This window comes from Nicotiana tabacum, chromosome 11 (assembly GCF_000715075.1).
Source record: "Nicotiana tabacum cultivar K326 chromosome 11, ASM71507v2, whole genome shotgun sequence".
Classification (NCBI taxonomy): Eukaryota; Viridiplantae; Streptophyta; class Magnoliopsida; order Solanales; family Solanaceae; genus Nicotiana; species Nicotiana tabacum.
Window position 1 is genome coordinate 133,301,100 of NC_134090.1, and position 26,032 is coordinate 133,327,131.

The following is a 26,032-nucleotide window of genomic DNA, read 5'->3' on the forward strand; positions in this document are numbered from 1 at the left end:
ATTTTTTGTATTTTTCATTTATTTAAACATATAAACACGCACGAACTCATGCAAATAATAACAAAAAATACTATAAAAAATCCACAAAATTGCAAACAACGGAAAAAATTATTTTATTTTGAATTTTTTGGGAGTGATTCTCATAGGGCAAAAATCACGTGCTCACAGCTGCTCCTCTTTACCCGTTTTGAATACTCCCTGGGAAGCATTTTTGAAAGATTTGATCGAACCTCTGCTTCAAGAATTGATTAGCAGTCTATTGTGTAACGGATGGCCATTGGTATTTGCTGCAAATGAAGAAAAGAATAATGACAGAGAAACCCAAAAAATTTCTAACACCACTTTGTAGATTAAGTTAATGGTTGGAGATGAAAACGCTTTGGTGGTGTTAAATATCCAATCCCACGTTCACGGCAGCCATAATACACCATTTATTAGGACCCCAATTAAATAGCCAATTTAATTTTCAGTTCACAAAAAATAATTTGGCAAAAGTATCATACATTTTAGGTAGAAGTTAATTTAGAGGGTATTTTGATCGTTTAGCTTTTAAAGGATATTTTAGTAAAATAATTTCATACTAAGGTCTTCACACTTATAATATAGTATGATATGATATGATAGATTCTAGTAAGCTTTCAAAATTATTCTTTAAAGACATCATTTTTATTTTTGGGAATCTTTAGGCACGAGCTTGTTCACAAGAATCCCTTTAATATTTGTGATTGACAATCAAATCACGGTCACATGTACAACTTTGTAACTCATTTTAATCAACCATATATACTCAAATAAGACCTTTTTTAATGTACATAAATGAATGTGTTCTCATCATTTTTTCCGCCCATACATCCTTTTACAATTGATAATTTTTTAATACATAATTTCCTTGACAGAATTGAAGCTCTTTCCCCCAATATTTTCGAAGCTAATAAAAATTTTGGTAAGTGAATTCTTTCTAAGGGATTTTCTTATCTTTTGTTTGGATGATTGTTACATATCGTTTCGTAATATATCATATTGTATTGTATTGTATCATTTGATGAAAATAATGTTTGGATAGATTGTATTGTTTGCTGTCGTGTTTTATAATATCACACACCAACAATATGAAGAATAAGTTTGCAATATTATATTAAAAAAAATTATGATACGGTATATAAAAAGGTAGGGTAAATGATAAAATAAAATTATTTATTAATATATAATAAAGGGTGATTGAAAGAAAAAGACAAGGTAACGACGCAACCACACCAAATCGGTTGTTACATAAAGTGGCACATTTCTTCGTTACGTAATGACAGATTTAACGATACGATACATTAAAATTTAAGTAACAATCAAAACAAATATCGTATTTAAAGTAACAATACGACACAACACAATAGGTAACAACCATCCAAACAAGCTGTAAAACTCATTCATTGTCACGACTCGGATTTTCCACCCTCGGGATTCGTGATGGCGCATACTTGTAGAAGCTAGGCAAGCTGCGACATATAGAAATTCTAACTCTTTCATTTTAATCCTTTTTACGCTTTTGATTTAACAGTTAATCAACATTTAAATATTAACGATAAACAGAACAAGCGGAAGACTTAAACAACTAAAGATAACCAAGCCAGTACTACAATGCCAATATACTCCTCTACCCGGAATCTGGTGTCACAATATTCACGGACGGTCTATGAGTACTACATACAAATATTTGAAAGAAATACAATCTGTCTCGAAATCTAATGAAAACAGAGTACATAATAAAGTAGAAGAGAGCGTCAGGCTTGCGGATGCCTGCAGGACTACCTCGGGATCTCTGGCTGGACTGAAGGCAGGCTCTCCAAGTGCTACTGTCCAAAAGCTGCTCCGGAATCTGCACATAGTGCAGAGTGTAGCATTAGCACAACCGACCCCATGTGCTGGTAAGTGTCTGGCCTAACCCCGACGAGGTAGTGACGAGGCTAGGACCACACTCCAGATAAACTTGTGCAGTTATATAATATACAGCGGAAAATAAACAGGAATAAATAATTAACATGGGAGGGGGTACATGCTACGGGGGAAATATCAAATCCAGCAGAAACTTAAGAGAAATATAGGGAACAATTCAAGATCTACAACAAAACAATAATAACACGGTTGCGGCGCGCAACTCGATCCCTATAATTTAACACTGTTACAGCGTGCAACCCGATCCAACTGCATCACTGTTGCGGCGTGCGACCCGATCCAATATAACATTGTTGCAGCTTGCAACCCGATCCAATATAACATTGTTGCGGCGTGCAACCCGTTCCATATATTTATATACCTTTAGCAACAACCATACCAAGAGTCCCGGCAAGGGATCAACAATAAACTACACTATCCCGGCAAGGGATTCGACAGTAAAAGTAAATACGTCCCGACAAGGAAAAAAACAGTTATAACCAATCTTAACCCAACTTCTACTCATCTCAGCTAATATCAATACTCAATCATAAGTAATTTCCGCGAAAACAAACTTAATCCTTGCTCAGTATCGAGAATCATCAATTAAAACATCCGTAGTATCATTTAAGAACACAACAAATTACAATTTAAGACTCACAGTCATGCTCGACACCAACATATAGATACTCGTCACCATGCCTATATGTCATACTCAGCAAGAAGCAAATAGCAAATAGCAAATAGTACACAACTCCTAATCCCTCAAGCTAAGGTTAGACCAAACACTTACTTCGAACTTCCACGGCCAACTCAAGCCTCAAACACCGTCTTTCCTTTTGAATTTAACTCCAAATCAATTGTATCTAGACATAATCGACTTAATAACATCAATAAACGCTAAACAATTCAATTCCAATGCTTAATTATAGCTTTCCCATCATTTTTCTCAAAAAGTCAAAAATTGACCCCGGGCTCGCTTGGTCAAAATACGAGGTTCGGACCAAGATTCGACCACCCATTCACCCACGAGCCCGAATATATATTTTATTTTGAAATTCGACCCCAAAATGAGGTCAAATTCCCAAATAATCAAAAAGCCCTAACTCTACCTAAATCCCTACTTTTCTACTCTTAATCTCATGTTTTAGGCCTAGAAATCTAGTGGGTGTTGATAAAAATGGAAGAAAATGCGCTTAGGATTACATACCTATGAAGCTATGGTGAAGTTCCTCTTCAAAAATCGCCTAAGAGGTGTGGAGAAGATGAAGTTTATGAAAAATGGTGGAATTCCCGTAATGCATTATGTTTTTGAAACTTAAAATAACTGGGCGAATTTGGTCTTCGCGTTCGCGATGAGTTAGGCCTAAGAGACTTTCGCGTTCGCGTAAGTGGGCTCGCGATCGCGGAGTACTAACTCCTCGAGCCCTCGCATTCGCGTCCAGGCGGGCGCATTCGCGTAAGTATAATACCCCTCCCCCTGCCCAAGCTCATAAGTCATCGCGTTCGCGTGTGCTGGGTCGCGTTCGCGAAGGGTATCCCCCCTTAGCCTCGCGTTCGCGTCACCAGCTTCGCGTTCACGAAGAAGAAATTTGGCACCTGGGAGATTTGCCTTACGTGTTCGCGAGTGTGCCCACGCGAACGCGAAGAGAAAAATCCCTGGGCACTGAACAGCAAAAACCTGCAACTTTTATGAGTTTAAAAACCTTCCGAAACACACCCGAGCCCTCGGGGCTCCAAACCAAACATACGTACTAACTCAAAAACATCATATGAACTTATCCGTGTGATCAAATCGCCAAATTAACCCCTTAAACAACGAATTAAACCTCAAAATCAATGAAATATTTCAAAACTTCTTAAAACATAAAATTTTGCATTTAAGGTTCGAATCACGTCAAACGGATTCCGTTTCTTACCAAACTTCACAGAATTATCTTAAATCACATATAAAACCTGTACCGAGCGCCGGAACTAAAATACCGGGCCGATACCAACATGTTCTAATCAAAATTCATTTCCAAATCCTTTAAACAATTTCTAAAAACAATTTTCTTTAAAGAATTCATTTCTCGGGCTTGGGACCTCGGAATTCGATTCCGGGCATACGCCCAAGTCTTATATTTTCCTATGGACCCTCCGGGACCGTCAAATTATGGGTCCGGGTCCGTTTTCCCAAATCGTTGACCGAAGTCAAACTAATTCATTTTATAGTCAAAATTTATCTTTTTTCACCGATTTTCTCATATAAGCTTTCCGGCTACGCGTCCGGACTGTGCAAGCAAATCGAGGTGATGCTGAAGGAGATTTTTAAAGTTTCGAAACGCAAAAGTTCATTTTAAAACAAGACTAGAGTATTTAAAATGGACGTTTCTTGAGAAAAAATTTCCCAAAGTAATAAATTCCATTTTTTCGCAAAAGAAGATTTTTTTTAAAAACAAATTCATCGCTATTTCCGGGGCAAAGCTGATATTTAAATCCACACTCCAAACTAACGTTCCCTCTCTATCACCCCCCCCCCCCTAATGTGGTTAGGAGTGGCAAACATGCGGGCCGGGTCGGATATGGTTCGGGTCGAAAACGGGTAATGAAAAAACGGATCAATTATCCGACCCGACCCATATTTAATACGGATAAAAACGGGTTAACCGTCGGATAATATGTGTTACCCATATTATCCATGACTTCTTGTATATGATCTTTTTTGGGAGAATTCTTAGTTTCCCTAACTTGAGAAACCACCAATTTGAGGCTTTACAAATGTAAAAGTTAAACTCATTGGTTATCCATTGGTTACTCATGGGTTATCTATTTTCTAAATGGATAATATGTTTCTTATCCATATACCCGTTTTTAAAAAGTTTATTATCCAACTCATTTTTAGTGGATAATATGGGTGGTTAACTATTTTTTTAACCATTTTACCACCCCTAGTCCCAACCGTCCCCTGCACTTTCTTTAAATAGGCAAAAGTCACTCTCCTCTCTATGTATCTGTCTCAAAATTAAGGCTGCAAGCCTGCAATTATTAGTTGTGCATGAATCAGATCAGATCTAACATATTTCAGATTCGGATTTCTAAAAAATGCAATCCGAATTCAATCCGAACTTCGGATCAGATCGGATTCTAAAGTTCGGATCGGATCAGATTATTATGCTTCAAAGTTGTAAATTCATATATATTTTCTTTGTAAAAGAGGCAATACAGTAAGAAAAATTCATGTTTCTGCAATTATGAGAGTACTATGGTGCCATTAAAGTTTAGGTAATAACTTGGAGGAAGATGTAAAGGAAGTATCGACTAACCGAAATTAAAGTTTAGTATTTATACATGTCCTAATAATTTCGGATTTCGGATCGGATCGGATCCGAAATTGAACGGATCGGTTCGAATTTCGGGTATCCGATCCAAATGAACAACCCTAATTACTAAGGACCTTAATATTAGCAATTCAATTTGTTCCTCAAACTCCCACCACTTGTCACAAATCTTTACTAAGAAAGATCACCCTCTCTTAGGGTGGTGGGGAGGGGATGGGCTAATGGTGTTGTGAAAGTTTCAAGAATGATAAGATAGAATTTATGATTTGGGACAGAGGGGTCTTTAATAGAATCTTTTCTTGAATTTTTGGACAAACATGGATACTAATTACTTTACTATTCCCTCTTATTCAAAATAAGTAATTTTTTGGTTGTTTTCACACATATTAAGAAATTCACCTTTTAACATTAATTAGTAATGAAATTGACCATATTAGCCTTTACTATTTCTTCAATTAAATATTCCTAACACATACTTCATCATTAATTACTCCAAAGGCAATGTAGGAAAAAAATAATTAATTCATTGTTGAAATCTGAAAAAATCACTTATTTTGGATCACAAGAAAAAAAGCCAAAAAATCACTTATTTTGGATCGGAGGGAGTATTATTTAGAAACGGGAGTTGGGGTGTACGAACAGGGCAACTTAGTAATTATGAATGTCTGTCATGGGCTTTCTGGTACTTTCATTTTTAATTACTGTCTTTTAGGTTTTCCTCATGTCACCGACACATGTTAGCCTTTTTTTTTCTCTCTGCGACACCTGTCTTCTATTCCACTTCATTTCGATGTTTCTAATTCTTTCTTGGTTCTTCAGGGCATTATTGCTCTGTAAATTTTCTTTTGCTTTCATTTTTTGTCCTTCCTTAAACGATGGAACAAAGATAACTAAACAAGACATATATTGCATGCCTGTCTTTGCTGGTAAGTTTTCCTATGATCTTATTTCTATTTTAATGCACATTGTTATTGTTAATGAGATTTTAATGGGTATCTGATACTTCCTCAGTTTTTTTGGAATTTTTGCTTGATTTTCACACTCATGGCGTTAGTTGTATCAGATTTACACACTTATGCACCGAGAGTGTTTAATAATATGCCAAAGCCACTAATTGTCTTAAACTTTTTCTCATTTGCTTGCCTTCTGTTAGATTTTTGTTTTTCTTTCTTTTTAAATATAATTTCTCACAGAAATATGAGAAGCTGAAATTAAAACCTCTGCAAGATAATCTTAAAAGCGCCTGGTATTAGAGATTACTTTTGATAGTTATAGCTATAAGTTTATTAGCGCACATTGACATGTAGTAAGATTTCTCCATGAATTTAGTTGTTTCCTCTGTATAAGCGTTATGTATTCTGGCTTACGTATCTTTGTGCGACATCAGGTTCATATAAATGACTTTTAGTACTACTGCATTGTGCAAATTCAAAGAATTTGATCATATAAGTGAAACCACTAACTATATTTTATTTTATTTCTTTTTCAACATATTCTCCACAACATTCTGATCTATCATTTAACAACTCAAATGCTACATTGTTAAGTTCTTATTAGTTGTATCATATGATTTACATATATGTCATTTGTTGCCATCTGCATTTCCATTAGAATATGTCTACTATTTACCTAACTTTATTTGTGTTAAAAAGAGAATTAAATATACCATATTGGTTTTAGGATTTATATCAACTTACAGATTAATTTGTAAAATTGTAAACAACTTGCAATACTTGCAACATGCATATCCGGAAACGAGGATACTATAGATTTGCTGCGTAGACCTTAAAAGATTGAGGAACATTGAATTGTTAATCGAAATTTGTGACGTCGCGGTAGATATGCACAAATATATCTGAGAGAAAATAATTATTTTTGTCCCATCTACCAATTAAAAGAGTTGGATAAAAAAGGAAACACCATCAATATTCAAATAATACACTTTCCTGATGTATAAATCGGGTAGAAAGCTTTGGGTTTGAGATCTGAATTTGATAACAATAGTATACATTCAAGTGGAAGAGGTAGAGAGGCGAGCTGAGATGTCAAGCTCAAAAATAGTGAATTTTTCAGGTTATCAAAAGATTTGAGTGGTAAGTTTTAAAAGTTATTTCGGTGTTTAAATCATATAAACTAGATTAAACTTTTTGCTATAGTGTTGGGAAACTTGAGACTGGTTTGATTATTGATTCCATAATGTGAAGCAAATAGAGAATTTGTCACAATTCCCCTCTCTTTATTGATGTACTTCAATACTCACTTACATGCTTCTTATTGTTGGAGAAAGTTTGTTTAGCTAACATTCTATTTTGATTTTATAAGAAATGTGTTAGTCTGGCATAGCAAAGTTAAGGTCCTTTCTTTATGGCACTTTAAATATGTTATGAAAAGATAAGGACTCTTTACAGATATATCAAATAACTTTTGTCGTGTATACTTGCCAGGCCATAATTGTTAGTATAACAATTGAGAAAGTCAAAGGAAGATGTTACATGTGAAATGCCTTACTTCCATGAGCAAACAAATAAAATGTAAAGTGAAAGAAAGAAGTATGCATAAAGTTTATGTGAACTGTAACTCTTTAAGTACTACTTTCTATCAATGTATCACTTCTCACGTTAGTGCAACTTTGACCAGAATTTTGTGTTATTCATGTGTTACAGCTTCTCTTTTTTCCTCTAATGCTTGAATTTTTCGTTCTTTCTTTCTTTCATTTTCACTTTTGCCTATGCAGTTTGTTACCTCATTATTTTGATATATCTTTATACAATGGAAAACAAGATTCTTAAGGGGTTTTACACATGTATTCTGGGAGCCAAATTACATTAAATTGAAGAATTCTCAAATGCGCTAAAAACTTTGGATCCAAAATTGTATATATAAGTGTTATAGTTTTGTATAGTGAAAAAGGCGAATAACTTGGTAAATGATTCTCTTTCATTAGGTTGAGTTACAGATAATTGGACTGATAAATTCAGGGTTCACACATAGTTGTTATAAAGGTTGTAATTGCTTAGAGTGCATCAGTTTTCGAGATTGATAAAAATGAGAACTTGGACAAACAATTAAGGCATAATTTATGATCAATAAATATTTGATACATGCCCTTTATAGATTCATAATACACATAGAGTACCATTGCTCGCAGCTGATAAGAATATTGCACTTCAATCCAGTTTTATTGTTCATAACAAGTTAGAACTTTCTATTTTTGTAGTAGAAACTCCTTTTCATGTTGTAGTATAGCCTTTTGGTTGCCTACTAACCAGAATTTCATTGTTTGATGTTTGACTAATAGAACTGAGAAAGAAGGGGAAATTCTTGGTGTGCTCAGCCGGACAATGTAACATCTGAGGACTACTTTGCAATCCTTTTGTTTATCAATTTAAAATATAAAACTCAATAGCTTTTCAATAGCATTTCTGAGTTCCTTTCAAGGGCTTTTGCAGATGTATATGATGTTAAAAATTTTTATTCAGTACAATTGTTTGTTTATTCTAATAATCCAGCAAATTTTTATTTTTCAAAGCACACATCAATTTTACTGTTCGCACGGGCAACCACTACTAGTTACTTGCTAACAAACAGTTGTTAAGGTTGTTTTCGCTTTTGACTTTAAACATGGATCTAGCTAGTAATGCAGTATCGGTCCACATTGGTATTGTTACGTTGGATTTTGTCCTCTATTCAATTGCTCTTCTTATAATCTTCCCTTGGACTCTCTGTTTCATGCTTGCTGATGATTAAGGCTCATAAAATATTTTGTGAGTTCCTTGTTTCTTCTATTCTTTTTTATTTTTCAACTGCATTTTCCCTGTTTTATGATTATTAGATCATAGATATTTTCTTTTTCTTGTTTATGATGCAGAGAAGGAGAAAATAATAAGTTTTCGTGCTTATATAGAGCAATTGTCTTTGCTTTTGTATTTTATAGAGCAATTGTCTTTGCTTTTGTATTTTATAGGACTTTTCTGGATAAAGGTGGTGACCATACCAACTTGCATGCAACTTGACTATTTTATCAGGTACCCTACATTTCACTCATCTACGAAAAAATAATAAATAATCTTTGTCTTTGTTTCCTTAGGGCCCTATTGTTCTTAGCCTGTACTCTGTATTCTTTTTTTTTGGGGGGGGGGGGGGGTGGGGGGTGGGGAGGAGGTTTCATAATTGGACCTTGAACCCATTTCATATGATCGGAGTTGCCGGTGTATTGGGTGCTCCCCCGGGTAGGGAGTGTGGGTTCTTTTCCAGGTGTGATTGGGTAGGGCAGGGGCGGAACTAGAGTGCCAGGAGCGGGTTCGGCCAAACCCAGTAGCTTCGGTCCATTCCCTGTATTTGTCTTAAAAAATCTATTGAATATATACAAATTATTAATTTAGAACCCAATAACTTAAAACGATTAGAATTACGAACCCATATGCTTGGAATCCTAGAGCCGCCTTCAGTAGAGGGTTATTTTTGGTAATCTTTTTTAGTATAAGCTGACTGGATATGATTTTTTCACAGGTCATGGTTGTAAATTAAAGTACATCTTGTGTGGTGCTTAAATAAGTAAGTTTCATTAGGCTATTCAATATTGCTTATTGAAGTACAAATTTTAATTTCCTTGTGTTTGTTTATGTGAAATCAGGAATTTTTGAAGGTTTTTTTTTTTTGGTAAAAAAGAAACTAATATTATTGCTGCTAAAGTTTGCTACAGTGCATAGCTAAGTTGCTCCGACATGACAGTTTAGGTGCCACACCCGTATCGATACAACACTAATATGGGTGTGGGTATGGGATCCGTATCGGATATGGTCAAACAATTTTGGGTACTTTGACCACAACAGACGAAAACATTCGAGACGAGATACAATTTGTTTCCCGAAATAAGAACCAAAACTTGGGTAAATTTGAAGAAAATAGCATACTTTATCTGGTAAATCAATCATTTACTTATCTACAATTTGAGAAGAAAAAAAAATTCATACTTTACATGCTATACGTAAGTATTCCATAAAATTTCTCATAATTTAGAGATATTTTATATATTTTTATTTTTAAATTATTTTTAGCCGGATCCCCACACCCGTATCCGTACGAGGATCCATATCCTCGAATCTTAGAATTTACATCTCGAAGGATCCGACCTCTAGATTCGCACCCGTGTCGGACACCCACACCCATGTCCGAGCAACTTAGGTGCATAGTTTGATTTGTCTAGGACACATAATTCCTATTCAATCATTTTCATAAGAAAGCAAGAAAAAGGGTACATCATAGAACATTAAGCTTTCAAAAACTTCCAAATTACTTCCATGCTTTGCTAGTCATTCGCTAGCCTGAGGCTCTGATACCAAGTTTGTCACGACCCATTTTCTAAACAAGCCGAGACCGGCACTCGATCACTAAACCTGATCGAGCGAACCATCTCTGCTTATTCAATGTATTATAGCTCCACACTTTATATGCAACAAAGCAATACTCTAACCAAATACTCTTGATTAATTCAAATATTTAAATAAATCAACTCCAAAACTTTATTCATAGTAACTACTGAATTATTGCTAAGTTATTATAAAATAACATATGAATTTCAACCCAATGACTATGTCTATGAAGCCTCTACCGATAAACTGACGCACTGCTCAGGACATGAGATTTCCTGGCCAGTTCTCTAAATAAATAAAGAAATAGCTAAATGAAAATGACTCTAAGAATACTCCACGAACAAAAGCGGAGCTCACCACTATCACTGGAAGGGAAGGAAGTCCTAACTCGTAGCCTGCTCGCCTGCAAATCCGGTTCCTACGTTGTACCGCAGACCAACGTAGGTTCCTAAAAGAGAACGTCAGTACCATCCACTGTACTCAGTGAGTCTCAACAACAGGGGGAGAAACTTTAATAACATATACATTACGAGCAAAGGTTCTAAATGCATGTAAAACATAAAGCTTATAAGAATAATTCTAAAATAATTGCATAGTAGCAATTTATGAATATTCTAAAAGAAATTCTTTTCTTTTTTCTTTCTTTAAAAAAAAAAATACTTCACTTTATACTTTGGGAGTTCCAACTATCCTGACTTAATTCTGTCTCAGTCACCGTGTGATCGGCACGGGTTCGATCCCAACCTGATCGAATAGGTCCAATCCACGAGGTGCCACTCGCTTCATGGTTCTCAGCGCTCATGTATCATACCTTAGCATGGCTAAGTAAATTCTCAGCAACGAGCCCCTCGGCTCACGTGCTGCACAAGTAGTTTCAGGAAGTCAACGCCTTGGTCAGGACCCTCGGCCTGTACGATGACCCCTTCTTAGAATAAAGGATACTCCCCAAAATCTTTTCTTTCTAAAACTTCTTCTTGTGACTTTTCAAGTCTAAATCTTTTCTTTATAGAATATTATGTACATGCTCATATTGGTGTCCTTAAATGTAAAGCATGACATAAGAATGAAATAAACATATAAAAATATTTTCAAAGATCCTTTCTTCTTCATAATTTTTCAATGAAAATAGCATATAAGAACAACACAAAAATCTGAAAATTTAAGCACATATAGTATAATAGATCATCTAAACTTTTGCTAGAACAATTCTAAATTAATGGGTACTTACTCGCTCTAATTAAATAAAGATAAACTCTTTTAAGCAATTCATCAAACACCTTGTATGCGTGCTTTTGTGAGTTAAACCACTTTAGTAAAGGGTTATATCAACTCACCTCAAAACTTCTCAAGCCAATACGTAGGCCCCAATCCAATTGACACCAGTCAAACAATCGATTCTACAACAACCGATGTATTATAATCAATTTAAAGTACTACACCTAAATATGAAATTTATTGTTGATATAGAGGAAGAAGGGAATTAACTATTCTATTCTTACTACTGTAGAGTAATTGACAACAGGAATATTATATACCTAAGTTCGAGAATTAGTGATTTGTAAAGAACCCTAGGATTTCTGTTGCCTGCGTGCTAGGAAGCCTCTGTTGAGCGAACTGTTCTGTTTTTTTTTTGTTTAAGGCAAAAGCCTTTCGTCCCTTTTGGGTGAATGACAGAACGTGGGTATTCTGTTTTTATTAAGGCTTAGAGCCTTTGTTTTCCATTAGCCCTTTTATGGGCTTTTAGGCTTTTTTTTTTTTTTTTAACTTAACTAATAATTAATGATACTCACTTTTAATAATTAATAATATTAAAATTATTAATCTTTTCATAATTGTATATCCAATTATATATATATAGGCAAGGTAAAAATAATAAAAATGGTAATAATTTATTTCTATACTTAGCGTGTCTCGAAACTTTTAAAAAAATTGAGAAATGTTACAATCTTCCCTCCTTAAAAACATTCGTCCTCGAATGTTGCTATGGCCTTATTCTTAAGCTAACAACCATCCTTTAGGTCTTTGAACCTCTTAAGTTTTCTTACCACTACTCATTCTTCTAAGGGACTCAAAATTTTGGCTAACTCCCTAAATTTTCAAAAATTTCGGCAGAGTTTCCCTTGTAAATTGGACTATCCAAAAAATATCCCTGTCACAAATATCACAACTACACCAACAACAACCAAATATACCATAACAGGCCATTCATAGGCACCATACACAACCCATAAATTAAGTACTCACGCTCCGGCAAGGAGGTACCACAATAACTAACAATTATCTAAAGCACAACAACTCTAGCACAAGTAAATCACTTTAATAAATTAAATATACTATGGCATAAACTAAATTACTACAACAACTAAGTATAATCTAAGAAGGACATAAACACTTGCTAACTTGTATTAATAAATGAAATATAAATGTCAAGTCAAACCTAGGTTCACATACCTTGTTACTCAAATAAATAAGGATACTTCTTCCTCATATCTTCCTCGACCTCCCACGTAGCTTCTTTTGAATCATGATTACTCCACAAAACTTTTACCGATGCTAATTCTTTTGTTCTTAACTTTCTTACTTGCCTATCGAGAATTTCTATAGGTACCTCTTCATAAGTCAGGCCTTCCTTAATTTCTATGGTATCGACAGGTATTATATGCGACTCATCATGGATGTACTTTCTAAGCATAGACACATGAAAGACAGGATGAACAGAGGACAACTCAACGGGTAGCGCTAGCTTATAAGCCACGTTTCCTTTCTTTTCTAGAATTTCATAAGGTCCGATAAATCTAGGGCTAAGTGTCCCTTTCTTACCAAACCTCATAACTCCTTTCATTGGTGAAACTTTCAGAAACACCTTATCACCAACCATGAACTCTAACTCACGATGCCTCTTGTCAGAATAAGACTTTTGACGACTCTGTGCCGCTTTAAGTCTTTCTCTAATTAGCTGAACTTTCTCCAAGGCCTCACAAACAAACTCTGGACCAATCAACGGCACCTCTGCTGGTTCAAACCAACCCACCGGAGACCTACATCTCCGCCCATACAATGCTTCATAAGGAGCCATACCAATGCTGGCCTGGTAGCTGTTATTGTAAGCAAATTCTATAAGTGGCAAGTGATCATCCCAATTACCTCCAAAATCTATAACACACGCACGCATCATATCTTCGAGAGTCTGAATGGTCCTTTCTGCCTGGCCATCGGTCTGTGGATGAAAAGCGGTGCTTAAATTGACCTTGGTACCTAATCTTTTCTGAAATGCCTGCCAAAAATTTGTCGTGAACTGAGGGCCTCTGTCAGATATGATTGAAACTGGAGTACCATGCAATCGGACTATTTCTTTTATGTACAACCGCGCATACTGCTCTGCGGAGTCTGTCGTCTTTACTGGTAGGAAATGCGCGGACTTTGTCAGTCGGTCTACAATAACCCAAATTGAATCATGTTTACGGTATGTGCGAGGTAGACCTACTACGAAATCCATATTAATCATCTCCCACTTCCACTGTGGTATCTCTATATCTTGAGCTAGGCCACCAGGCCTCTGATGCTCGGCTTTGACTTGCTGACAATTTAAACATTTAGCCACATGATCTGCTACTTGTTTCTTCATGCCTTTCCACCAATACAACTCTTTCAAATCTAGATACATTTTGGTAGCACCTGGGTGGATAGAGTATCTCGAACTGTGAGCCTCCTCCATTATGGCCTTCCTAAGACCATCTACATCAGGCACACATAACCGATCATTCAACTTCAAAACTTCGTCACTTCCTAGAGTGAAAGCAGTGATTTCTTTGCTTCTGACTCCTTTTAATTTCACTAAGTACGGATCTTCGTCTTGCTTAGCCTTAACATGCGCAACAAGGGAGGATTGCGCTAAGGCATAAGCAGTTATGTCACCTTCTTCGGTCTCATCCAATCTAATTCCATCATTTGCTAGTTTTTGAATTTCTCGACCCAAAGATCGCCTTTGTACTGCAAGATGGGCCAAGACACCCATTGACTTCCTACTAAGTGCATCTGCTACCACATTAGCTTTGCCCGGGTGATAAAGGATATTGATGTCATAATCCTTCAATAGCTCGAGCCACCTTCTCTGTCTCAAATTTAGTTCTTTTTGCTTGAAAATGTACTGGAGGCTTTTGTGATCTGTAAACACTTCAGAATGCTCACCATAAAGGTAGTGTCGCCATATTTTTAATGCAAACACCACTGCTGCAAGCTCCAAGTCGTGTGTGGGGTAGTTCTTTTCATGATTCTTTAACTGCCTGGAAGCATAAGCAATAACTTTTCCATTTTGCATAAGAACACAACCAAGGCCCACTCTGGAGGCATCACAATACACTGTGAACCCACCCGAACCTGTTGGCAAGGTTAGCACAGGTGCAGTGGTCAACCTCTTCTTTAACTCTTGAAAACTCTGCTCACAAGCGTCTGACCATTGGAACTTAACTGCTTTCTGAGTCAACTTAGTTAATGGAGCTGCAAGTGAGGAAAACCCCTCTACAAACCTTCTATAGTAGCCAGCTAACCCCAAGAAACTCCTGATTTCGGTTGGCGTTGTCGGCCTGGGCCAGTTCTTGACTGCTTCTGTCTTCTGAGGGTCTACTTTTATTCCTTCACTAGATACCACGTGGCCTAAGAATGCTACTGACTGCAACCAGAACTCACATTTTGAAAACTTGGCATAAAGCTCATTCTCCTTCAAGGTCTGCAAGGCTATTCTAAGGTGTTCTGCATGTTCTTCCTTGCTCTTAGAGTATACCAAAATATCGTCTATAAACACGATAATAAAGGTATCCAAGAATGGCTTGAAAACTCTGTTCATGAGGTCCATGAATGCAGCTGGAGCATTTGTCAACCCGAAGGACATTACTAGAAATTCATAGTGCCCGTAGCGAGTTCTAAAGGCTGTTTTAGATATATCCTCCTTTCTGATTCTCAACTGATGGTATCCCGACCTCAAGTCTATTTTTGAAAAGTACTTTGCACCCTGAAGTTGATCAAATAAATTATCAATTCTTGGCAGTGGGTACTTGTTCTTAATGGTAACTTTATTCAACTGCCGATAGTGGACACACATTCTGAGAGACCCATCTTTCTTTTTGACAAACAGGACCGGGGCACCCCACGGTGAAACACTCGGCCTGATGAAGCCCTTGTCAAGAAGGTCTTTCAACTGTTCTCTCAACTCATTAAGTTCTGCTGGAGCCATCCTATAGGGAGGTATAGATATGGGCTGAGTGCCTGACATGAGATCAATGCCAAAGTCTATGATTCTTTCGGGAGGAAGTCCGGGAAGGTCATCTGGGAAAACTTCTGGAAATTCTCTAACAATTGGCACTGACTGAAGAGCTGGTGGTTCTGATTCTGGATTAATAATGTGAGCCAAATAGGCGAGACACCCCTTACCGATCATTCGTTGTGCCTTAAGATAAGAAATAAACTTACCTACAAGCGATGCTGAACTACCCTTCCACTCTAAGACTTCTTCATTTGGAAATTGGAACCTGACTATCTTGGCATGACAATCTAACATGGCATAGCAGGAAGACAACCAATCCATACCCATGATCACATCAAAATCCACCATTTCTAACTCTATGAGATTAGCTTTGGTGTTGCGACCTTGGACTGAAACTGTACAGCCTCTATAGACTCTGGTGACTTTCACTGACTCGCCAACTGGAGTAGATACTAGGAATGGCTCACTAAGTTGTTCAGGTTCTAGTCCGAGGTTAATTGCAAAGTATGGAGTCACATATGAAAATGTTGAACCTGGATCCATTATGGCATAAGCATTATGTGAGCAGACTAAAAGTATACCTGTAATAACTTCTGCAGATGCCTCTGCACTCTGACGATCAAGTGTAGCAAATAAACGGGGTTGTCCCCCTCCCTGAGTAACTCGGTCTGCACCTCTGCCTGCTCCATGCCCGGACTGATTATGAGAACCACGAGCCTGAGGTGGTGCAACTGCAGTAGCTGAGGAACTAGAAGGACGAGTTGATCCACCACTGAAATTACGTTGCAACTTTGGGCAGTTGGCCTTTATATGACCAATGTCTCCACAATGGTAGCAACCATGAAACCCGAGCTTGCACTGACCTGAATGTTGCCGCTTACATGTTCCACAAAGACTTTGCTGGTGTGAATGTTGCTCAGCATGACTCTGGCTATGTGAGGATGATGTCCTAAAATTCTGATTCTGGCGAGACTGATTTCCATTACTCTGAGTATGTCTGAAGGAAGACCCACCACCTGACTGATGACTGAACTGATCTGGTGCTAATGACTCCTTATTAGAGGAATTCCTTCCGCCTCTGCTGGATGTACCATTAAACCTGCCCGTTGTCCGGGATTTCTTGTTATGCTCTTTCTCTTCTCTCCTTTGTTGTCTGTCTTTTTCTAAGTGTTTGGCGAACCCCACAACAGATGAGAAAGCTGTCATTCCTACCGCTGCAGCTGATGTCGTATCCTTAATGTGGTAAGCCAAACTGCCAACAAACCTGCGAATCTTTGCTTTTTCTATCTTAACCATGTGAGGAGCATGCTTAGCTAACCTTATGAATTCCATGTAGTACTCTTGCACACTTTTATTCCCTTGCGTGAGTTGTTCGAACTCTGTAGCCTTAGCTGCTATATCTTCTTCTGGGATAAAGTTAGCCATGAAGGCCTCTTCAAATTCTTCCCAAGTAGGTGGATCATCATCTTCATCTCTCTCTTTTTCCCACATCTCAAACCAAGCGCCAGCCACATCTCTAAGCTGGTAAGCAGCCAACTCCACAGCTTTGTCATCAAATACTTTCATCACTCGGAGGGCTTTCTTAACACCCTCCATCCATAACATTGGATCTTCATCAACTATAGAACCATGGAACACTTGAGGACTCAACTTCAGAAATTCATTCACTCTTGAGGGCTCAGAATTGTTCTGCCTATTTGTTTGAGGTGGAATCTTATCTCTTTTCTCGTTCTGGTTGGCCATAAAGGCCTTAAACATCTCCATAGCACTGTTGACTGCATTAAACATCTGACCCACCTCTGGGGATATAGTTGTTTGAGTCGGAGCTGCTGTTGGGGTTGGCGTTGGATCCTGAGGTACTTGCTCATCATGCTCCACCCCTTCTTCATGTTCAACCTGGGGTACTTGAACCCCCTTGTGGATTTACCCTTCCTTTTCTGAGTTCGAGCCTTTTTAGTTATGCCTTGAGCCACAATAGTAGCAATAGTTTCTTGAGCCGCATCCTGAGTGTCGGTGTCAGAGTTACGAGTACGAGTCATTTCTGCGAGTTTTGGAGAAAAGAATACATTAGATAATTTCTTAGAGGTAGGCTCTACTGCACGATCTAAAGTATGAAAAAAAAAGATTTTTCCTAAATGCTTGTAGCCTCATGTTTATAAGTATGGCGCGCTTCATACACATAAACAAGACTCTACTAACACGGCTTCATAGACCCCTAGGACTCCATAAACCTGAGGCTCTGATACCAAGTTTGTCACGACCCATTTTCTAAACAAGCCGAGACCGGCACTCGATCACTAAACCTGATCGAGCGAACCATCTCTGCTTATTCAATGTATTATAGCTCCACACTTTATATGCAACAAAGCAATACTCTAACCAAATACTCTTGATTAATTCAAATATTTAAATAAATTAACTCCAAAACTTTATTCATAGTAACTACTGAATTATTGCTAAGTTATTATAAAATAACATATGAATTTCAACCCAATGACTATGTCTATGAAGCCTCTACCGATAAACTGACGCACTGCTCAGGACATGAGATTTCCTGGCCAGTTCTCTAAATAAATAAAGAAATAGCTAAATGAAAATGACTCTAAGAATACTCCACGAACAAAAGCGGAGCTCACCACTATCACTGGAAGGGAAGGAAGTCCTAACTCGTAGCCTGCTCGCCTGCAAATCCGGTTCCTACGTTGTACCGCAGACCAACGTAGGTTCCCAAAAGAGAACGTCAGTACCATCCACTGTACTCAGTGAGTCTCAACAACAGGGGGAGAAACTTTAATAACATATACATTACGAGCAAAGGTTCTAAATGCATGTAAAACATAAAGCTTATAAGAATAATTCTAAAATAATTGCATAGTAGCAATTTATGAATATTCTAAAAGAAATTCTTTTCTTTTTTCTTTCTTTAAAAAAAAATACTTCACTTTATACTTTGGGAGTTCCAACTATCCTGACTTAATTCTGTCTCAGTCACCGTGTGATCGGCACGGGTTCGATCCCAACCTGATCGAATAGGTCCAATCCACGAGGTGCCACTCGCTTCATGGTTCTCAGCGCTCATGTATCATACCTTAGCATGGCTAAGTAAATTCTCAGCAACGAGACCCTCGGCTCATGTGCTCCCTACTTTGGCACAAGTAGTTTCAGGAAGTCAACGCTGGTCAGGACCCTCGGCCTGTACGATGACCCCTTCTTAGAATAAAGGATACTCCCCAAAATCTTTTCTTTCTAAAACTTCTTCTTGTGACTTTTCAAGTCTAAATCTTTTCTTTATAGAATATTATGTACATGCTCATATTGGTGTCCTTAAATGTAAAGCATGACATAAGAATGAAATAAACATATAAAAATATTTTCAAAGATCCTTTCTTCTTCATAATTTTTCAATGAAAATAGCATATAAGAACAACACAAAAATCTGAAAATTTAAGCACATATAGTATAATAGATCATCTAAACTTTTGCTAGAACAATTCTAAATTAATGGGTACTTACTCGCTCTAATTAAATAAAGATAAACTCTTTTAAGCAATTCATCAAACACCTTGTATGCGTGTTTTTGTGAGTTAAACCACTTTAGTAAAGGGTTATATCAACTCACCTCAAAACTTCTCAAGCCAATACGTAGGCCCCAATCCAATTGACACCAGTCAAACAATCGATTCTACAACAACCGGTGTATTATAATCAATTTAAAGTACTACACCTAAATATGAAATTTATTGTTGATATAGAGGAAGAAGAGAATTAACTATTCTATTCTTACTACTGTAGAGTAATTGACAACGGGAATTTTATATACCTGAATTCGAGAATTAGTGATTTGTAAAGAACCCTAGGATTTCTGTTGCCTACGTGCTAGGAAGCCTCTGTTGAGCGAACTGTTCTGTTTTTTTTTTGTTTAAGGCAAAAGCCTTTCGTCCCAAACGTGGGTATTCTGTTTTTATTAAGGCTTAGAGCCTTTGTTTTCCATTAGCCCTTTTATGGGCTTTTAGGCTTTTTTTTTTTTTTTTTTAACTTAACTAATAATTAATGATACTCACTTTTAATAATTAATAATATTAAAGTTATTAATATTTTCATAATTGTATATCCAGTTATATATATATATAGGCAAGGTAAAAATAATAAAAATGGTAATAATTTATTTCTATACTTAGCGTGTCTCGAAACTTTTAAAAAAATTGAGAAATGTTACATATGCTTTAAATCCGAACTTCCTTCCTCAAGCATTAACCACCTGCAATCCATTTGAATTCTTGGTTTTGGGATTAATTATATTTTCCTTGAATATAGTCCAGGAAAGCATAAGAGGAAAGAGCAAAATCTTATTCTGTTTCTTTGTGATTTGATATGATTTGGATAATTTAAAACTGCTAAGAGAATCATTATGGATGCAGTACATACCTCAGAAAACAAAGTTGTAGTTTTTGCATATAAGAATCTCTCTTCCTCAGTTTCTGTTCAAGGTGACATAAGTTGTATTCCAAAGAAGTTGTTTCTTTTTTCTTCTGATTCTGATGGATTATCTTCTTGAAAATAGTCGTTGTAGACCTCACGTCGTTTGAGATGGAAAATGAGAAACATGATGATTCTTCTCCTATAGGAATTATTGAAGCGTGCATCAGAAACCAGGAGAATGGCTCCGATTCTCCTAAAGCTAAACCCTCATGTTCTCACTTCTGCTTGTCAAATTCACAGATGCCCTCTCCATGGCACGAATTCTTCAAAATGTGGAAGAGAAGCTCCATCAAGAGACTACCTACCTTTCCACCTTTAGCCGTTTCGAGGATATCGAGATGGAAAAGCAGAAGTGTGAGGGAGAGTGTAGCAACAGGTTTCTATCACTTCAAATCCTCCTGGAAGAACTTCAGCCTATCTGACCTAAAAAATATGCTACGAATAATTTTAGCGAAGGTTTGTAATCTAGTTTAGCATCTCTCTGTTTTTCGCATTCAGGCTAATACATTTCCATATGATTATATTTAATACTTTTTCTTGAGCATAAATGTGTATCCTAGAGTTGATCTCCTTGTTTGACAGAAAACTTGATTGGCAGAGGAGGGTATGCTGAAGTTTATAAGAGTTGTTTGCCTGATGGTCATCTTGTCGCGGCTAAGCGCCTCAATAAAGATACACTAAAGGATGCCTTTTTTTTTTTGTCTTTTCAGGCTCAAAGGATAAACTAGATTGGGCTGCCAGGTACAAAATAACTTTTGGTATAGCAAATGGCCTACTTTACCTTCACGAAAATTGCTAAAGGCGGATTATACACAGAGATATTAAAGCTGATAACATTCTACTTACGGAGGATTTTGTGCCTCAGGTACTATACTTGCATTTAAGATTGATAATTAAGGGAAGAAAAGATTATATCCAACATATATGTTGAGATCATCTGTGTTACATAAGTAGGTTTTTCCATAGTTGCTCTGCATATATATGTTTTTTCATATTAGCCTGAATGCTGTGAAGAGAGATGTTAAAACAGATCACGTACCTTCGCTAAAATTAATGGTAGCATTCTTCAGGTCAGATAGGTGAAGTTCTTCCACGATTATTTGAGTGGATAGGAACCTATTGGTACATTTCCCTCACACTTCTGCTTTCTCTTCTTGATATCCTAGGAACGGCTAAAAGTGGGAAGGAAGCTAGTCTCTTGATGGAACCGCTTCCACATTTTGAAGAACTTATGCCAGGGATAGGGAATAGTGAATTCGACAAGCAGATTTGAGAATCAGAGGGTTAGCTTTAGGTGAATTAGAGTCATTACTCAGCTTCTTATGCATGCTCCAATAACTCCTCTTGGAAGAATATATTCTCTGCTTGTATATGGTCAAAAGTACTTAACTTTAAGACTGACAATTAAGTGCTACACAGTAAATTTCTTAACTTTGTAGGTTAGGAGACCTTGGCTCATAAATGATTGAATGTGATTGTTGGTTTGTGGTGGATTTTGTTAATGATTATTGGCGGTGGATTTTGAGTTGTTGATATAGGCAATAGTTGGAAGAAAGTAAGAAAAAGAACACAAGATGTTTTTAAGACAAGCAAAAGTCAGTCAAGAAGATTAAGATTGTAGCTTGTTATGTATTTTTTTGGTAATGAAGATATTTATTCCGCCCTGTTGTAAGAGTTATTACAAATTGGAACTTTTCTAGGACACAAAGTTCCTAGCTTGTCCAGTTCAAAAGTAGAAACAGCAAAAGGGGGCGGGGAGAAGTACAACATAGGATTTCCAAAAAAGTTCGATTTGCTTCCATGTTTTGCCATAGCGTCAGCCACTCCATTCGCTTCTCTGAAGACGTGAGTGACCTGAGGCTCGCCTGCTCTAGTAAGCATCCATCTGCAATCAATAATCAAATTTTGATACGGACTATTGTCGTTAGTAAGCATGTTAACTAAGATATTGCAATCTGTTTCAACCACTAGTCGCCTAATGTTTTGTTGTATTGTTATTTTTAAACCCTGTATAAGTGCAAGGCCTTCCATGTATATGTTTGTAGTGTGGGGGATGGACATGTTAAAGCCTATAATCCAGCTGCTTTCCCAGTCTCTTCTAACCCCTCCAATGCCACCCCTCCCAGGGTTGCCTAAGCTAGATCCATCTATGTTTAATTTATAAATTCCCCGATCAGGTGGCTTCTATTTTATGTAGATGGTCATCCTGGGGTTAGGACTCTGGAAAGACTCTGTTAACAACTTAAATTCCGTTGCACTCTTAACGATATTTTTTAAGGAAAGGGGAGATTTTTTGTTGTTAAAGATGAAATTGTTTCTGTGAATCCAGATGTGCCAAAGGGTAAAGGGAAGGATATCTGCCTTAGATAAAAATCTGTTGAAAGATGATTTATTGTGGCAAAGGGGTTTTAACCAGTTATGCATAGTAAGCTCATTGCGAGGTTGATCCGGATATTTGTAAGAAATTCCCAATTGGTCCCAAATAGGTTTTGAGTGCCTGTAATTAAAGAACATATGTTCCATGTCTTCTTCTTCGTTTTGGCAAATATTGCAAATGCTGGAGGTAATGATTTTCCTATTATGTAACATTTTGGAGGTGGGTAACCTGTTGTGGACAACTGTCCATAAGAATGCCTTTTTTTGCTTGAAGTATCAAGCTTCCATAACCACGAAAAGTAAGTCAAGTTTCCTTCTTCTTTAGGCTGGGCTTTGATAATGTTGTAGGCAGCCTTCGTCGAGAAGGAACCATTAGGTCCCTCTTCCCAAGCAAATTTATCTATTGCCGACTCACTTTGTTTAATATAAGTGCTAAAAATTTTCCTACGGATGGTTTTAGGTAGTTCGAAAGAGAGGGTATTGATATTGAAAAATCCCTACACTAGAATAGAACTTAGGGATAAATTTAATTCGTTGAGGGGCAGAGGCCCCTGAATGAGGGAACGTAGGGGCCCCGAGTCTATGATCCAGGCATCATGCCAGAGGTTGATGGATTCCCCCATTCCCTACTTCCTAGTGTATGCCCTTTTCGCAGATTTCTCCTCCAATACAGATATTTTTCCAGATGTGAGTTCCTCCTTTTTTCTCTAAATCCTTCCACCTGGAAGGATTCATATTGATGTTGTATCTGTTTTGAAGGACTTGAACCCAAAGAGATTGTTTTTCTCTTGCAAATCTCCATGCCAGAGTTGCATTGAATGATTGGTTCTTCCATTTGGCTTTATACAACCCCAGACCTCCTTCTTTTTTGTCCCTAGTTACTATGTTCCAATTAATAAGGTGACATTTTCTCTTCTCAGATGTGCTCCCCCACAGGAAGTTTCTTTGTATTGTGTCGATAGTTTTTAGGGTAGATTTTGGGAGGCTATATATTTGCATGATATGGTTAGGGATTGCTGCAAGAGTGGATTTTATTAGGGTAGTCCTACCTGCTGTGGTCAGGAGATTTACTTTCCATCCTTGCAGTTTACTGTTAAGGTTATCAATGATAGGTTGGAAATCTTTTTTGGATGGGTTTGAGTTCAGGATTGGGAATCCTAGGTATTTCCCTATTTCATTTGAGAGTTTCATGGATAAACATTGGCTGATGTATTCCTTGTTTCTGGAGGAGGTATTTTTGGAGAACATAATTTTAGACTTATGAAAATTAATGGACTGTCCCGAATAGTTGCAGAATTTATTAAGGGTATCTATTATTGAATTACAGCTTTTCTGGTTGGCTTCTGCCATTAAGATTAAGTCATCTGCAAAGAACAGATGAGATAACTATGGTCCTTTATTAGACAATTTGATGGGTGTCCATCTGCAGCAGTCAATTTCATGATGTATCAGTCTAGATAGCATTTCCATACAGATTATGAAAAAGTATGGGGATAGGGGATCCCCTTGTCTAATCCCCCTTGTTGGTCTAAAAAACTCCGTACTAGACCCGTTTATCAGGATTGAAGTTTGAGTGGTCGAAATGCAGGACATTATAATAGCAATCATATTTTTGGGAAAATTTAAAGATATCAGAGAGAATCTTACGAAAGACCATTCTATTTTGTCGAAGGTTTTTTCCAGGTCTATTTTAATTAACATTTTCCCTTTCTTCCCTTTAGTTCTTTTGAAGTAGGACACTACTTCGTTCACAATGATGGCATTATCAGATGCTCTTCTCCCTTATAGGAAGCTTGTTTGAGTGGGGTGTATGACTTTTGAGAGTAGAGGTTTGATTCTATTAACCAAAGTTTTTTTAATAATTTTGTAAGCAGTGTTGCAGAGGCTTATAGGTCTAAATTATTTTATTGTTTCCGGACTCTTACATTTTGGAATTAAACAGATGTAGGTTTTGTTCATTTCCTCTGTCATTGATTTATTTCGAAAAGTCTCTTTACAAAAATTAATTAAGGCATTTTTTGTTTCATTCCAGAACTTTTGGTAGAAGAAAGGGTGGAGGCCGTCCAGTCCTGACGCTTTATAAGGTTTAAAAGAGTCCCGTAGGTCAGGTTCTATGCTCAGTGCAAGGTGGTCCCTAATACTGAGAGTAGTATAGTGAGACACAGGCGTTTGGTTAGTCATGGAGGAAATATGACTAGTTGTAAAGAGATTTTGGAAAAATTCAATAGTATAGCTTGTTATGTCACTTCTCATGTGGAATATACAAATGAGGTAGAAACATTACTTGAATTTATAGAGTCCCTCTAAGTTTAGAAGAGGATATACTTTTCGATTTTTTCTCACATGCTTAACGTTCATGTGATCACATGTATAACGTTCAAATGATACCTCACGTGTATAACCTTCATGTGATACCTCACGTGTATAATGTTCAAATAATATCTCACATTTATTATCAATCTTTTATGACTGTAATTATTACCGGTTAAGAAAGAAACAAATTTATGTTGTATCTCACATGTATAATCTGTCCTTTATGAATATAACTATTATCGGTTAAAGGAGAAAAAATAAATTCATGTGATATCTCACATGTATAATGTTCAAGGCGTAGATAATATTCCAGAACTACTTTTATGACTTTTATCAATATAATTATTACTGTTTGAGAAAAGACAAACTCATGTGATTTCTCACATGTATAACATTCAAAACACATATTTCAAAAGCATTATTTTGAATAAAAGACACAGTTGCATAAAAAAGATTTTTTTGGTGGAGATTAGTAAGACAGATAAAGAGGAAGTGTATTAGTGGGAACACAAAAATGGATAAAAACAAAGATGTCAAGAGTTAAAATAGATTAACATTCAAAACACATGAGATGCGTCAACATTCGTGGGAAAGGGAAATATAAAAGTACAGAGATAGCAGGAAATAAAATATATGAGCACAAACTTATGTGAGACACATTGTTTATAACATTCAAATCACGTGCTTCAAAAGCATCCTTTTGAACGAAAAATAATTTTCATAAAAGAGATTCGTTTAATAGAAATCAGCATGAGATGTGGCCGGGAGAGGTAGTATATTAGCGGAAAAGGGGAAATAAAGAAGAACAAAGATAGCAAGAATCAGGGGCGCATGCAGGAATTTTTCATGAGCGGTGTCGAAATTTTGAAGAATTGAGCAAATGAACAAATAATTGAAACAATATCATATTTTAAAAACATAATTCAAATTATACTAATACAACATAACTCAAAATATATTACTACAACACACTTCAATAAATTCTC

At 36.7% G+C, this 26,032-nt stretch overlaps 1 long non-coding RNA gene across 12 annotated transcripts; it reads left to right on the forward strand.

Annotated features, from left to right (window-relative positions):
• The first annotated feature begins 5,983 nt into the window (after window positions 1-5,983).
• LOC107786149 (uncharacterized) lies at window positions 5,984-25,188 on the forward strand. Of its 12 annotated transcripts, none has more exons than XR_012696754.1 (7): window positions 5,986-6,172; window positions 8,545-9,010; window positions 9,211-9,271; window positions 9,756-9,800; window positions 20,598-20,813; window positions 21,068-21,222; window positions 21,524-22,065. It is a non-coding gene; the product is annotated as an uncharacterized LOC107786149 (long non-coding RNA). The 12 variants fall into 12 exon arrangements; XR_012696755.1 differs by having other exon boundaries at window positions 5,989-6,172; window positions 8,545-8,589; XR_001648074.2 differs by having other exon boundaries at window positions 5,984-6,172; window positions 8,545-9,271; window positions 20,503-20,813.
• Window positions 25,189-26,032: the final 844 nt, after the last annotated feature.